This window comes from Triturus cristatus, chromosome 8, assembly GCF_964204655.1.
Source record: "Triturus cristatus chromosome 8, aTriCri1.1, whole genome shotgun sequence".
In the NCBI taxonomy this organism is placed as follows: Eukaryota; Metazoa; Chordata; class Amphibia; order Caudata; family Salamandridae; genus Triturus; species Triturus cristatus.
In genome coordinates, this window is record NC_140591.1 from 375,921,530 (window position 1) to 375,938,814 (window position 17,285).

Here is a 17,285-nt window from a genome sequence, read left to right on the forward strand (position 1 = left end):
GTATCCTGGGTGACTGCCTACACTCCAGCAAGGGCAACCAGCCTTAGTGATGCTGAATGTCTTTGCATTACAGACTGAAACCTCAAACCCCACTCGCTTGTAAATACTGTGCATGATTATACATGGAAAGGAGCTGGGTGTGTGCTAAGAGTCTGCTTCTGCACCAAAAAATCGCTCCCCCTTTTTCCTACTAATGCAACTGTGAAATCACCAGAGCAAAACGCAATAAATCTCTGCCTGTAATTCCTATTTGCACACAGAGTCATGTTTTCACATTAGTCACAAAACGAAATTTCTTTGCCAATTTGAATGCACACTTACTGCTCTTTTTTTTTGGCAAGTGATAATCACTTTTACAGACTGACACATTATGAATCCACTTTTCAGATTTTTTTAAATGCACATGTCCAAACTGCTTTTTCAGACCACCACCATGTGTATCCTGGGTGACTGCCTACACTCCAGCAAGGGCAACCAGCCTTAGTGATGCTGAATGTATTTGCATTACAGACTGAAACCTCAAACCCCACTCGCTTGTAAATACTGTGCATGATTATACATGGAAAGGAGCTGGGTGTGTGCTAAGAGTCTGCTTCTGCACCAAAAAATCGCTCCCCCTTTTTCCTACTAATGCAACTGTGAAATCACCAGAGCAAAACGCAATAAATCTCTGCCTGTAATTCCTATTTGCACACAGAGTCATGTTTTCACATTAGTCACAAAACGAAATTTCTTTGCCAATTTGAATGCACACTTACTGCTCTTTTTTTTTGGCAAGTGATAATCACTTTTACAGACTGACACATTATGAATCCACTTTTCAGATTTTTTTAAATGCACATGTCCAAACTGCTTTTTCAGACCACCACCATGTGTATCCTGGGTGACTGCCTACACTCCAGCAAGGGCAACCAGCCTTAGTGATGCTGAATGTATTTGCATTACAGACTGAAACCTCAAACCCCACTCGCTTGTAAATACTGTGCATGATTATACATGAAAAGGAGCTGGGTGTGTGCTAAGAGTCTGCTTCTGCACCAAAAAATCGCTCCCCCTTTTTCCTACTAATGCAACTGTGAAATCACCAGAGCAAAACGCAATAAATCTCTGCCTGTAATTCCTATTTGCACACAGAGTCACGTTTTCACATTAAAACGAAATTTCTTTGCCAATTTGAATGCACACTTACTGCTCTTTTTTTTTGGCAAGTGATAATCACTTTTACAGACTGACACATTATGAATCCACTTTTCAGATTTTTTTAAATGCACATGTCCAAACTGCTTTTTCAGACCACCACCATGTGTATCCTGGGTGACTGCCTACACTCCAGCAAGGGCAACCAGCCTTAGTGATGCTGAATGTATTTGCATTACAGACTGAAACCTCAAACCCCACTCGCTTGTAAATACTGTGCATGATTATACATGGAAAGGAGCTGGGTGTGTGCTAAGAGTCTGCTTCTGCACCAAAAAATCGCTCCCCCTTTTTCCTACTAATGCAACTGTGAAATCACCAGAGCAAAACGCAATAAATCTCTGCCTGTAATTCCTATTTGCACACAGAGTCATGTTTTCACATTAGTCACAAAACGAAATTTCTTTGCCAATTTGAATGCACACTTACTGCTCTTTTTTTTTGGCAAGTGATAATCACTTTTACAGACTGACACATTATGAATCCACTTTTCAGATTTTTTTAAATGCACATGTCCAAACTGCTTTTTCAGACCACCACCATGTGTATCCTGGGTGACTGCCTACACTCCAGCAAGGGCAACCAGCCTTAGTGATGCTGAATGTATTTGCATTACAGACTGAAACCTCAAACCCCACTCGCTTGTAAATACTGTGCATGATTATACATGGAAAGGAGCTGGGTGTGTGCTAAGAGTCTGCTTCTGCACCAAAAAATCGCTCCCCCTTTTTCCTACTAATGCAACTGTGAAATCACCAGAGCAAAACGCAATAAATCTCTGCCTGTAATTCCTATTTGCACACAGAGTCATGTTTTCACATTAGTCACAAAACGAAATTTCTTTGCCAATTTGAATGCACACTTACTGCTCTTTTTTTTTGGCAAGTGATAATCACTTTTACAGACTGACACATTATGAATCCACTTTTCAGATTTTTTTAAATGCACATGTCCAGACTGCTTTTTCAGACCACCACCATGTGTATCCTGGGTGACTGCCTACACTCCAGCAAGGGCAACCAGCCTTAGTGATGCTGAATGTCTTTGCATTACAGACTGAAACCTCAAACCCCACTCGCTTGTAAATACTGTGCATGATTATACATGGAAAGGAGCTGGGTGTGTGCTAAGAGTCTGCTTCTGCACCAAAAAATCGCTCCCCCTTTTTCCTACTAATGCAACTGTGAAATCACCAGAGCAAAACGTAATAAATCTCTGCCTGTAATTCCTATTTGCACACAGAGTCATGTTTTCACATTAGTCACAAAACGAAATTTCTTTGCCAATTTGAATGCACACTTACTGCTCTTTTTTTTTGGCAAGTGATAATCACTTTTACAGACTGACACATTATGAATCCACTTTTCAGATTTTTTTAAATGCACATGTCCAAACTGCTTTTTCAGACCACCACCATGTGTATCCTGGGTGACTGCCTACACTCCAGCAAGGGCAACCAGCCTTAGTGATGCTGAATGTATTTGCATTACAGACTGAAACCTCAAACCCCACTCGCTTGTAAATACTGTGCATGATTATACATGGAAAGGAGCTGGGTGTGTGCTAAGAGTCTGCTTCTGCACCAAAAAATCGCTCCCCCTTTTTCCTACTAATGCAACTGTGAAATCACCAGAGCAAAACGCAATAAATCTCTGCCTGTAATTCCTATTTGCACACAGAGTCATGTTTTCACATTAGTCACAAAACGAAATTTCTTTGCCAATTTGAATGCACACTTACTGCTCTTTTTTTTTGGCAAGTGATAATCACTTTTACAGACTGACACATTATGAATCCACTTTTCAGATTTTTGTAAATGCCCATGTCCAGACTGCTTTTTCAGACCACCACCATGTGTTTCCTGGGTGACTGCCTACACTCCAGCAAGGGCAACCAGCCTTAGTGATGCTGAATGTATTTGCATTACAGACTGAAACCTCAAACCCCACTCGCTTGTAAATACTGTGCATGATTATACATGGAAAGGAGCTGGGTGTGTGCTAAGAGTCTGCTTCTGCACCAAAAAATCGCTCCCCCTTTTTCCTACTAATGCAACTGTGAAATCACCAGAGCAAAACGCAATAAATCTCTGCCTGTAATTCCTATTTGCACACAGAGTCATGTTTTCACATTAGTCACAAAACGAAATTTCTTTGCCAATTTGAATGCACACTTACTGCTCTTTTTTTTTGGCAAGTGATAATCACTTTTACAGACTGACACATTATGAATCCACTTTTCAGATTTTTTTAAATGCACATGTCCAAACTGCTTTTTCAGACCACCACCATGTGTATCCTGGGTGACTGCCTACACTCCAGCAAGGGCAACCAGCCTTAGTGATGCTGAATGTATTTGCATTACAGACTGAAACCTCAAACCCCACTCGCTTGTAAATACTGTGCATGATTATACATGGAAAGGAGCTGGGTGTGTGCTAAGAGTCTGCTTCTGCACCAAAAAATCGCTCCCCCTTTTTCCTACTAATGCAACTGTGAAATCACCAGAGCAAAACGCAATAAATCTCTGCCTGTAATTCCTATTTGCACACAGAGTCATGTTTTCACATTAGTCACAAAACAAAATTTCTTTGCCAATTTGAATGCACACTTACTGCTCTTTTTTTTTGGCAAGTGATAATCACTTTTACAGACTGACACATTATGAATCCACTTTTCAGATTTTTTTAAATGCACATGTCCAAACTGCTTTTTCAGACCACCACCATGTGTATCCTGGGTGACTGCCTACACTCCAGCAAGGGCAACCAGCCTTAGTGATGCTGAATGTCTTTGCATTACAGACTGAAACCTCAAACCCCACTCGCTTGTAAATACTGTGCATGATTATACATGGAAAGGAGCTGGGTGTGTGCTAAGAGTCTGCTTCTGCACCAAAAAATCGCTCCCCCTTTTTCCTACTAATGCAACTGTGAAATCACCAGAGCAAAACGCAATAAATCTCTGCCTGTAATTCCTATTTGCACACAGAGTCATGTTTTCACATTAGTCACAAAACGAAATTTCTTTGCCAATTTGAATGCACACTTACTGCTCTTTTTTTTTGGCAAGTGATAATCACTTTTACAGACTGACACATTATGAATCCACTTTTCAGATTTTTTTAAATGCACATGTCCAAACTGCTTTTTCAGACCACCACCATGTGTATCCTGGGTGACTGCCTACACTCCAGCAAGGGCAACCAGCCTTAGTGATGCTGAATGTATTTGCATTACAGACTGAAACCTCAAACCCCACTCGCTTGTAAATACTGTGCATGATTATACATGAAAAGGAGCTGGGTGTGTGCTAAGAGTCTGCTTCTGCACCAAAAAATCGCTCCCCCTTTTTCCTACTAATGCAACTGTGAAATCACCAGAGCAAAACGCAATAAATCTCTGCCTGTAATTCCTATTTGCACACAGAGTCATGTTTTCACATTAAAACGAAATTTCTTTGCCAATTTGAATGCACACTTACTGCTCTTTTTTTTTGGCAAGTGATAATCACTTTTACAGACTGACACATTATGAATCCACTTTTCAGATTTTTTTAAATGCACATGTCCAAACTGCTTTTTCAGACCACCACCATGTGTATCCTGGGTGACTGCCTACACTCCAGCAAGGGCAACCAGCCTTAGTGATGCTGAATGTATTTGCATTACAGACTGAAACCTCAAACCCCACTCGCTTGTAAATACTGTGCATGATTATACATGGAAAGGAGCTGGGTGTGTGCTAAGAGTCTGCTTCTGCACCAAAAAATCGCTCCCCCTTTTTCCTACTAATGCAACTGTGAAATCACCAGAGCAAAACGCAATAAATCTCTGCCTGTAATTCCTATTTGCACACAGTCATGTTTTCACATTAGTCACAAAACGAAATTTCTTTGCCAATTTGAATGCACACTTACTGCTCTTTTTTTTTGGCAAGTGATAATCACTTTTACAGACTGACACATTATGAATCCACTTTTCAGATTTTTTTAAATGCACATGTCCAAACTGCTTTTTCAGACCACCACCATGTGTATCCTGGGTGACTGCCTACACTCCAGCAAGGGCAACCAGCCTTAGTGATGCTGAATGTATTTGCATTACAGACTGAAACCTCAAACCCCACTCGCTTGTAAATACTGTGCATGATTATACATGGAAAGGAGCTGGGTGTGTGCTAAGAGTCTGCTTCTGCACCAAAAAATCGCTCCCCCTTTTTCCTACTAATGCAACTGTGAAATCACCAGAGCAAAACGCAATAAATCTCTGCCTGTAATTCCTATTTGCACACAGAGTCATGTTTTCACATTAGTCACAAAACGAAATTTCTTTGCCAATTTGAATGCACACTTACTGCTCTTTTTTTTTGGCAAGTGATAATCACTTTTACAGACTGACACATTATGAATCCACTTTTCAGATTTTTTTAAATGCCCATGTCCAGACTGCTTTTTCAGACCACCACCATGTGTATCCTGGGTGACTGCCTACACTCCAGCAAGGGCAACCAGCCTTAGTGATGCTGAATGTATTTGCATTACAGACTGAAACCTCAAACCCCACTCGCTTGTAAATACTGTGCATGATTATACATGGAAAGGAGCTGGGTGTGTGCTAAGAGTCTGCTTCTGCACCAAAAAATCGCTCCCCCTTTTTCCTACTAATGCAACTGTGAAATCACCAGAGCAAAACGCAATAAATCTCTGCCTGTTATTCCTATTTGCACACAGAGTCATGTTTTCACATTAGTCACAAAACGAAATTTCTTTGCCAATTTGAATGCACACTTACTGCTCTTTTTTTTTGGCAAGTGATAATCACTTTTACAGACTGACACATTATGAATCCACTTTTCAGATTTTTTTAAATGCACATGTCCAAACTGCTTTTTCAGACCACCACCATGTGTATCCTGGGTGACTGCCTACACTCCAGCAAGGGCAACCAGCCTTAGTGATGCTGAATGTCTTTGCATTACAGACTGAAACCTCAAACCCCACTCGCTTGTAAATACTGTGCATGATTATACATGGAAAGGAGCTGGGTGTGTGCTAAGAGTCTGCTTTTGCACCAAAAAATCGCTCCCCCTTTTTCCTACTAATGCAACTGTGAAATCACCAGAGCAAAACACAATAAATCTCTGCCTGTAATTCCTATTTGCACACAGAGTCATGTTTTCACATTAGTCACAAAACGAAATTTCTTTGCCAATTTGAATGCACACTTACTGCTCTTTTTTTTTGGCAAGTGATAATCACTTTTACAGACTGACACATTATGAATCCACTTTTCAGATTTTTTTAAATGCACATGTCCAAACTGCTTTTTCAGACCACCACCATGTGTATCCTGGGTGACTGCCTACACTCCAGCAAGGGCAACCAGCCTTAGTGATGCTGAATGTATTTGCATTACAGACTGAAACCTCAAACCCCACTCGCTTGTAAATACTGTGCATGATTATACATGGAAAGGAGCTGGGTGTGTGCTAAGAGTCTGCTTCTGCACCAAAAAATCGCTCCCCCTTTTTCCTACTAATGCAACTGTGAAATCACCAGAGCAAAACGCAATAAATCTCTGCCTGTAATTCCTATTTGCACACAGAGTCATGTTTTCACATTAGTCACAAAACGAAATTTCTTTGCCAATTTGAATGCACACTTACTGCTCTTTTTTTTTGGCAAGTGATAATCACTTTTACAGACTGACACATTATGAATCCACTTTTCAGATTTTTTTAAATGCACATGTCCAAACTGCTTTTTCAGACCACCACCATGTGTATCCTGGGTGACTGCCTACACTCCAGCAAGGGCAACCAGCCTTAGTGATGCTGAATGTATTTGCATTACAGACTGAAACCTCAAACCCCACTCGCTTGTAAATACTGTGCATGATTATACATGGAAAGGAGCTGGGTGTGTGCTAAGAGTCTGCTTCTGCACAAAAAAATCGCTCCCCCTTTTTCCTACTAATGCAAATATAAAATTACCAGAGTTGTACACAATAAATCTCTGCCTATATTTCCCAACGTGTGTAACCTGGGTGACTGCCTACATTCCACCAAGGGCAACCAGCCTTAGTGATGCTGAATGTATTTGCATTACTGAGTCCAACCTCAAACCCTTAAACTATTCATTTTTTATACCAATACACCTTAGTTTATCGTGAAAACATAGTCCATATTATTTTACATGTTCCTCACATTTAAATTTCTCCCAAAACAAAAAATAATAAACGCAACTTCAACAAAAAGAATTACATTTCTATTATTCATTTCTTAATTTACCATATACATCCCCTCTCAAACTCTAACCTCACCTTTAAAATTAGTTAGTTGTGAAAGAAATGTGGCACTCAAACAGCAGATTATCAGAGCCAGGATCTCTGTTCTCTACACCTCTCTCCTCTCAGCAGAACCAGATAATGGCAAAGTTTCCCTCTATTTTTCCACACATATACATGTAAGTTTCAAATCTCAGTGCTTGCCCCTTTTTTTCAAATGTAATCACACATTTCTATTGGTTGAAAACCAACCCTTTTCCAAAAGTACCCTGCCCCCAACTTGACTTCTGCCTAGTACCCTTCCCCCAACTTGACTTCTGCCTGCTACCATAGCAACAGCTCATGGAACACTGCTGTGTGGAGTCAGGTCAGAAGTTCGCCAAACAATGTTTCAATTCCACAGAGCAAGAGTGCTTGACTTTTCAAACTTAACAGCAAATCCATAGTACTGTTCTTTGGTAACACATTTTTCTGTACCAATACAAAACATGCTTCTATTAATTTACACATACAGCCTAGTTTTTATTCTAGAATGGTATGAAACAGCCAATCAGTTCTTTTTTTTGTTGAAAAAAATATGTATGCCTCCATTTCCAAACTGTCTTTCTTTTCATATTGCCATTCTACTGAAAGACACCTCCTGAGTGCATCAAGTTCTCCTTTGAAGATGTTCACAGTGTGGATTGTAGGGCACAGCTATGTCTTCTGGAGTGAAAAGTTTGCAGAGAAAACAGGTATGGTGAGAGACCTTGCTTTGCCAAATGTAGACATTAAATGGATTGGTCAGAGAGGGTTAAAGTGGCACCAATTGATGCCATTGGTGAAATCCTTCATGCAAATCCAACACCCTGACCTCATAATAGTGCACTGTGGTGGCAATGACCTAGGCACTTTGACTGGGGTAGGTCTGGAAATGCTTATGAAGGACACCTTTGCACAACTGTTTTCACTTTTCCCTAAAACTGCCTTTGTGTTTTCTAACATATGCCAAAGGCAAAAATGGAACTGGTCCAATCATTTCTGTCCGCAGATTGACAAAGCAAGAAAGCACGTCAACAAATCTGTTTCTGCTTTCCTCCGTGACTATGGTATGGGTTCCATTTACCACAACAACTTGCGTTACGACATGCAAGACATTTATAGAGGAGATGGTGTGCACTTCAATGATGAAGGGAACAGAGTCTTCCTCTTGAACCTTAGACTCTGCATCGGTACTTACTTGTAGGTACCACTAAAAAATCACTTAATAAACACAACGGCTCTTTTTAGAGCCCCCTAATATCTAAACACTTAAATCTGAATTTCATTTTTTTTTTTTTTTTTTTTTACCGTACGCTTACCGTAAGCTTACCGTACGCGTACCCCGTGATTTTTAAAAAAAATCAATAAATGTTTTCTTTGTACTTTTCTGTCCTTCTTTGACCCCCTTACAAATGTTAGGGGGTCTGTAACTCTCTCCCTTGCCCCCTTTTCAAGATATCACTCTTTTTTACCGGAGTGAAATACACAAAATGGCGGCCACCGCTTCCTGGTTTCGGCCGATTCGAATGTTTACTAAGATCTAACAGCCAATCAGAATCGCGCCCGCGCACGCCACCGTACGCGTACGGTAAGCTTACGGTAAGCGTACCGTAAGCTGGCTCAGATATATATATTGATTTAAAGGCTATTTTCTCAGAATCTACTGAACAGATTTACACCAAACCTACAAAAGGCACTTCCTTGACCTGAGGACTACCTCTCTGCCAAATTTCTAGTAATTCTGTTCAGCCGTTCGGGCTGTAGCCCTGTCTAAAGGTCCTATGGAAAAATGCATGGGAAAAACGCGTTTTGGGACCCCCCTTTTATCTCATCCCCCGCTTGACGAATCCCCCCGAGACTTTCAGGGTAGGAGCGGAGCGTAGCGCCCCACCTATTTTGAGAAATTCGCGAGGATTCGTCGACCGGCGCCAAAGTTATTCAAAATAGAATGTTGCGGATTTCCTATGGAAACAGGGTCCTAACTATAACTACCTACTGGCGACCGCCAGTAGGTAATGTATATATATATATATATACGTATATAAACATGTAAATATAATCTGCATATCTATATAAATATAAATGCATGCAAACATATACATATACATCTATGCATACATATGCATGGTATGCACATGAAAGTTTGAAAAACTCTAATACAAGCAAAGCTAAAAAGTCACCTAATTACAAACAGAATTGCTTTAACTTAAACGAGGGCGAGACCTATTGCATTTTCAATGCTTGTTTACTTTGATTCCATCAAGAAGTCATTCAGATGTGTCACACATTTTCCATGAATTCTGAATGGTAGCACTCTAGTTGCTCATTAGATCACTGTAGTAAAGCTACTGCTCACCAGGGAAGTCTGCTGCTGGTATTCAAAGTGCATGTTTCAGTCTGCATGTCAGAATTTTTTTATGAAATGGAAGAGGATTTGAGAAGTCAAAATGTGCCCTAATCTTTCTTTCTGCAGCACTAATCATAATTTCTATGGCAAAATGAACCCCCTCATTTTGTTCCTTTGCAAATTAAATGTTTTAAGTGTTACCACTTTATTCCAATCAAGATGGCATCAGGTGTGCCATACTTTTGTCATAAGTAAGACTGTTAGCGCTCTAGTTGTTCTTTAAAACACTCTGGGACATTCTGTCATTGGGCTATACTTTGGCTACATCTCAGTGATATTTGTGCTACATTTGGGCTCTTTTGTCTCTGGTGGCCATCTTGGGAGACTTATTTGTTTTGAAGTTTCCCAATTTCCTTATTTACAACAGTCTCCTCAGTAGGAAATACTTTCAGGTTTTTTACTTTCATTCCATCAAGAAGGAATTCAGATGTGTCACACATTTGCCATAAATTTGGAATGTTAGCAATCTAGTTGCTTATTAGATCACTGTAGTAAAGCTACTGCTCACCAGGGAAGTCTGCTGCTGGTATTGAAAGTGCATGTTTCAGTCTGCATGTCAGAATTTCTTAATGAAATAGAAGAGGATTTGAGAAGTCACTCAAAATGTGCCCTAATTTTCTTTTTTCCCCACTAATCATAATGTGTATGGCAAAATGAACCTCCTCATTGTGTTCCTTTTAAATTAAACTACTCATCCTCTACTACTCACTCGCTACTACTTTCTACTACTCACTCTCTACTACTCTCTCTCTACTACTCTCTACTACTCTCTACTACTACTCTCTACTACTCACTCTCTACTACTCACTCTCTACTACTCTCTACTACTCACTCTTCTGCTCTCTACTACTCTCTACCACTCACTCTCAACTACTCTACTACTCACTCTCTACTACTCTCTACTACTCTCTCTCTACTACTCCCTCTCTACTACTCACTCTACTACTCTCTACTACTCACTCTCTACTACTCACTCTCTACTACTCTACTACTCTCTACTACTCTCTACTACTCACTCTACTACTCACTCTCAACTACTCACTCTCTACTACTCACTCTCTACTACTCCCAACTACTCACTCTACTACTCTCTACTACTCTCTACCACTCACTCTCTACTACTCTACTACTCATTCTCTACTACTCTCTACTACTTTCTCTCTACTACTCACTCTACTACTCTCTACTACTCTCGCTCTACTACTCTCTCTCTACTACTCACTCTCTACTACTCTACTACTCACTCTCCACTACTCACTCTCTACTACTCGCTCTCTACTACTCTACTACTCACTCTACTACTCACTCTCTACTACTCTACTACTCTCTACTACTCTCTGTGCTACTCACTCTCTACTACTCTACTACTCTCTACTACTCTCTACTACTCACTCTACTACTCACTCTCAACTACTCACTCTCTACTACTCGCTCTCTACTACTCTACTACTCACTCTACTACTCACTCTCTACTACTCTACTACTCTCTACTACTCTCTGTGCTACTCACTCTCTACTACTCTCCACTACTCACTCTCTACTACTCTACTTCTCTACTACTCTCTACTACTCTACTACTCTCTACTACTCTCTCTCTACTACTCACTCTCTACTACTTGCTCTCTACTACTCACTCTCTACTACTCCCTACTACTCACTCTACTACTCACTCTCCACTACTCTCGACTACTCTCTACTACTCCACTATTCTCTACTAATCACTCTCTACTTCTCACTCTGTACTACTCTCTACTACTCACTCTCTACTACTCTCTACTACTCACTCTCTACTACTCTCTCTCTACTACTCACTCTCTACTACTCACTCTCTACTACTCTCTCTCTACTACTCTCTACTACTCTCTACTACTCACTCTCTACTAATCTCTACTACTCACTCTCTACTACTCTCTCTCTACTACTCTCTACTACTCACTCTACTACTCATTCTCTACTACTCATTCTCTACTACTCTCTCTCTGCTACTCAGTCTCCACTACTCACTCTCCACTACTCTCTACTACTCATTCTCTAATACTCACTCACTACTACTCTCTACTACTCACTCTCTACTACTCTCTACTACTCACTCTCTACTACTCTCTACTACTCACTCTACTACTCACTCTTTACTACTCTCTACTACTCTCTACTTCTTACTCTCTCCTACTCACTCTCTGCTACTCTCTCTACTACTTTCTACTACTCTCTCTCTACTCTCTACTACTCATCCTCTACTCTCTACCTCTCTACCTCTATCTACCTCTCTCTCTACTACTCTCTACCTCTCTACCTCTACCTCTACCTCTCTACCTCTACGTCTCTACCTCTACACCTCTACCTCTCTACCTCTTTCTACCTCTCTCTACACGCACACATATGCACATATATGCATATGCATTTATATATATGTATGTGTATATATATATATACATACATATATAAACATATATATAATCTGCATATCTATATAAATACAAATATAAATGCATGCATACATATACATTTATGCATGTTATGTACATGAAATTATGAAAAACACTAATAAAAGCAAAGTTAAAAAGCCACCTAATTACAAACAGAATTGCTTTAACTTAAACGAGGGCGAGACCTATTGCATTTTCAATGCTTGTTTACTTTGGTTCCATCAAGAAGGCATTCAGATGTGACACATTTGCCATACATTCTGAATGGTAGCACTCTAGTTCCTCATTAGATCACTGTAGTAAAGCTACTGCTCACCAGGGAAGTCTGCTGCTGGTATTCAAAGTGCATGTTTCAGTCTGCATGTCAGAACTTTTTAATGAAATAGAACAGGATTTGAGAAGTCAAAATGTGCCCTAATTTTTCTTTCTGCAGCACTAATCATAATTTCTATGGCAAAATGAACCCCCTCATTTTGTTCCTTTGCAAATTAAATGTTTTAAGTGTTACCACTTTATTCCAATCAAGATGGCTTCAGGTGTGCCATACTTTTGTCATAAGTAAGACTGTTAGTGCTCTAGTTGTTGTTTAAAACACTCTGGGATTTCTGTCATTGGGCTATACTTGGGCTACATCTCGGTGATATTTGTGCTACATTTGGGCTCCTTTGTCTCTGGTGGCCATTTTGGGAGTTTCCTAATTTCCTCATTTACTACAGTCTCCTCAGTAGGCATACTGTCAGTTTTTTACTTTGATTCAATGAAGAAGGCATTCAGATGTGTCACACATTTGCCATACATTCAGAATGTTAGCACTCTAGTTGCTCATTAGGTCACTGTAGTAAAGCTACTTCTCACCAGGGAAGTCTGCTGCTGGTATTGAAAGTGCATGTTTCAGTCTGCATGTCAGAATTTTTTAATGAAATAGAAGAGCATTTGAGAGGTCACACAAAATGTGCCCTAATTTTTCTTTCTGCCAACACTTCTTGGATGAAGTGCTGACAGCCAATCAGATCTCACTATGAGATGTGTGGTTAGGCTCCGCCCAGATATATATGTGATTTTACTTTTGATTTTCTCAGGAACTACTGAACGGATTTACACCATTTAAGCAAAAGGCACGACTCTGAACCAAGGTCTACCTTTCTGCCAAATTTGGTGTAATTTCGTTCAGCAGTTCGGGCTGTAGCTGCATCAACAGGTCCTTGCATGGGGAAAACACGTTTTGGGACCCCCCTTTTTTCTCAGCCCCCGCTTGACGAATCACCACGAAACTTTCAGGATAGGAGTGGACCGGAGCTGGCCAAAAGTTTGGAAAATTTTGCGAAGATTCGTCAACCGACGCCAGACTTATTGGGAATAAAATGTTGCGGATTTCCTATGGAAACTAGGTCCTAACTATAACAACCTACTGGCAACCGCCAGTAGGTAATATATATATATACATATATAGCAACTTAATTATAAAATTGCAGAAGGAATTTTCTCCATCACAACTGCTTGTAGCAAGCCCACACAACTTAACTCTTAGATCTTAAGAGAGAAGCAATTCCTCAATGGGTCCTCAGGTAACTTCAGCAAATGAATAGGTGTAAGTATATATATATTCACTGAAAAAAACCATAGGCTTCAGAGACGTTATAGTTAGAAATTAGCATTTAAAAAAGCTTTGAAATTCACTGAAAAAAACATAGGTTTCAGAGACGTTATATTTAGAAATTAGCATTTAAAAAACCTTAGAAATTCAGAGAAAATAACATAGGTTTCAGGGGTGTTATAGTTAGCTGGCCATTTCACTCGTACAAAACCATAGAAATTCCTCTGTTATAGTTAGTTCTGCTAACTATAACTCAGGTGCCCGCAATACACTGCTGCTGATGTCACATATTTAATCCTTCATGACATGGTCAGTGACATCACTGATGACATCACTGATGACATCTCAAATGACATCACTGATGACATCACTGATGACATCATCTACGTGAAAATCTGATACACCTCATCATACACTAATATAACCTTTCATCACTCACTGTAAAATACAGAGTACCATATTTGAACCCATTGACACACCAATACCAGTTACTACATACCCACTCACTAATTCCTAAGTCTACACACACAACTCCCCATTCAACAATAGAATCATTTATACATGTAGTCACTAAGTAATAGAACACTATCAAATGCACTTATACACATATATAGACATTGACACATCAGCAGTCATCTTAGTCAGTTATGCAGTCATCCTACTCACTCATGAAAAAAATGAATCACACTTACATTTACTCACCTACACAATTATCCAACAACACCTCATTTATTCAAACACATAGTAACTCATAGCTAATATGTTAAAAAATCACCATTACAATTAAACACTCATTCATATAGTTACTCTCACAATCACTGACTCTTACACATACTTATTTATATACACCAACTCTCACATACAATGCCTTTTATTTTTTTACTTTGTTGAAGATGTACAACTAAAGCATATATTCGCTCACCAACACACAAATAAATACACTCAGTCACCCAAACAACTGTTTCCACATGCACTCTTAAACCTAAACACCTAATAAATCAACCATTCACACATCTATGCATAGTAACACACACCCCATCCAACCACACACAAACTCAGTGTCCCATACAAATGCTCACCAACTAATCAATAACTAATATACACACTCATGTAGTTAGTGACCAACTGATGCAGTATGTTATACAACAACAGAGACAGTGATGCACACATTCACATAGTTTAGTTACTAATCCATGTATTAAGTGAGACACTTTTAATTACTCACTTGAACAGACAGTCAGACAGCTTCTAAATCCTCCATCCAGACAGGTATATATCCACTAATTCTTCAATACAGATTGGTATATATATAATACATATTTAAATTTCAAACTAAACCACATTCACTGGATGATGTCATCAGTGATGTCATCATGTCATTTGAGATGTCATCAGTGATGTAATTAGTGATGTCACTGACCATGTCATGAATGATGCAATATGTGACATCATCAGCAGTGCATTGCGGGCGCGCGAGTTATAGTTAGTTAACAGAGGAATTTCTATGGTTTTGTACGAGTGAAATGGCCAGCTAACTATAAAACCCCTGAAACCTATGTTTTTTTCTGTGAATTTCTAAGGTTTTTTAAATGCTAATTTCTAACTATAACGTCTCTGAAACCTATGGTTTTTTCAGTGAATATATATATGTATATATATAAAAATATATAAATATATAAATATATATATATGTATATTACCTACTGGCGGTCGCCAGTAGGTAGTTATAGTTAGGACCGTGTTTCCATAGGAAATCTCAAAATTCTATTTTGAATAACTTTGGCACCGGTTGACGAATCCTCGCGAAATTTTCAAAACTAATGGGGTGCTACGCTCCGCTCCTACCCTGAAAGTCTCGGGGTGATTCGTCAAGCGGGGGCTGAGAAAAAGGGGGGTCCCAAAACGCGTTTTCACCATGCATTTTTTCATAGGACCTTTAGACACAGCTACAGCCCGAACGGCTGAACAGAATTACTTGTAATTTGGCAGAGAGCTAGTCCGCAGGTCAAGGATGTGCCTTTTGTAGGTCTGGTGTAAATCTGTTCAGTAGTTCCTGAGAAAATAGCATTTAAATCAATATATATATCTGTAAGCGCGCTCCGTGCGCTTACGGTAAGCTTACCATACGTGTACGGTGACGTGCGCGAGCTCAATTCTGATTGGTGGTTACATGACTGTAAACATTCAAATCGGTCGAAATCAGGAAGTATCGGCCGCCATTTTCTGTCTCTCGCAGTGAAAAACAAAGGCTGATAACATGAAAAGGGGGCAACGAAGAGAGTTGCAGACCCCCTAGCGTTCGTCAGGGGGTTCACAAAGGACCAAAAAGTATGAAAAATAAATTTAATAATTTGAAAAAAAAATCGCGGAGTGCGCGTACGGTAAGCTTACCGTACGCGTACGGTAAAAAAAAAAAAAAAAAAAAAAGAATTAACAATCACATTTAATATATAAATCTAAGGACCCCCAAGGGAGGAAAAAACAATTGATATTTTGTAAAAAATGGCGAGGCGTGCACGGTACGAAATGCGCAACGTTGGCGCTCGGTGCGCGAGAGCGCACCGAGTGCCCACAGTGCGCGCACGGTGCGCGAAGTGCACCGTGCGCGCAAAAATTACAAATAAATACAAAACTTAGCATTTAAAAAACCGTACAAATTCTATGAAAAAACCATAGGTTTCACACACGTTATAGTTAGGAATTAGCATTTAAAAAACCTTGCAAATTCACTTAAAAAACCATAGGTTTCACACAAGTTATAGTTAGCTGTACATTTCACTCGTAAAAAACCAATGAAATTCCACGTTATAGTTAGATCAGGTGACTATAACTTGCGCGACCGCAATGCACTGCTGATGACGTCACATATTACATCACTTATGACATGGTCAGTGACATCACTCATGACATCAATGATGACATCTGAAATGACACATTGTGCATTGCGGTCGCGCAAGTTATAGTTACCTGATCTAACTATAACGTGGAATTTCATTGGTTTTTTACGAGTGAAATGTACAGCTAACTATAACTTGTGTGAAACCTATGGTTTTTTAAGTGAATTTGCAAGGTTTTTTAAATGCTAATTCCTAACTATAACGTGTGTGAAACCTATGGTTTTTTCATTGAATATATATATATATATATATAAATTCGCTGAAAAAACCATAGGTTTCGGGGGCGTTATAGTTAGCTGGACTTTTCACTTGTACAAAACCATTGAAATTCCCCCGTTATAGTTAGTTCAGCTAACTATAACTCGCGCGCCCGCAATGCACTGCTGATGACGTCACATATTACATCACTCATGACATGGTCAGTGACATCACTCATGACATCACTGATGACATCTCAA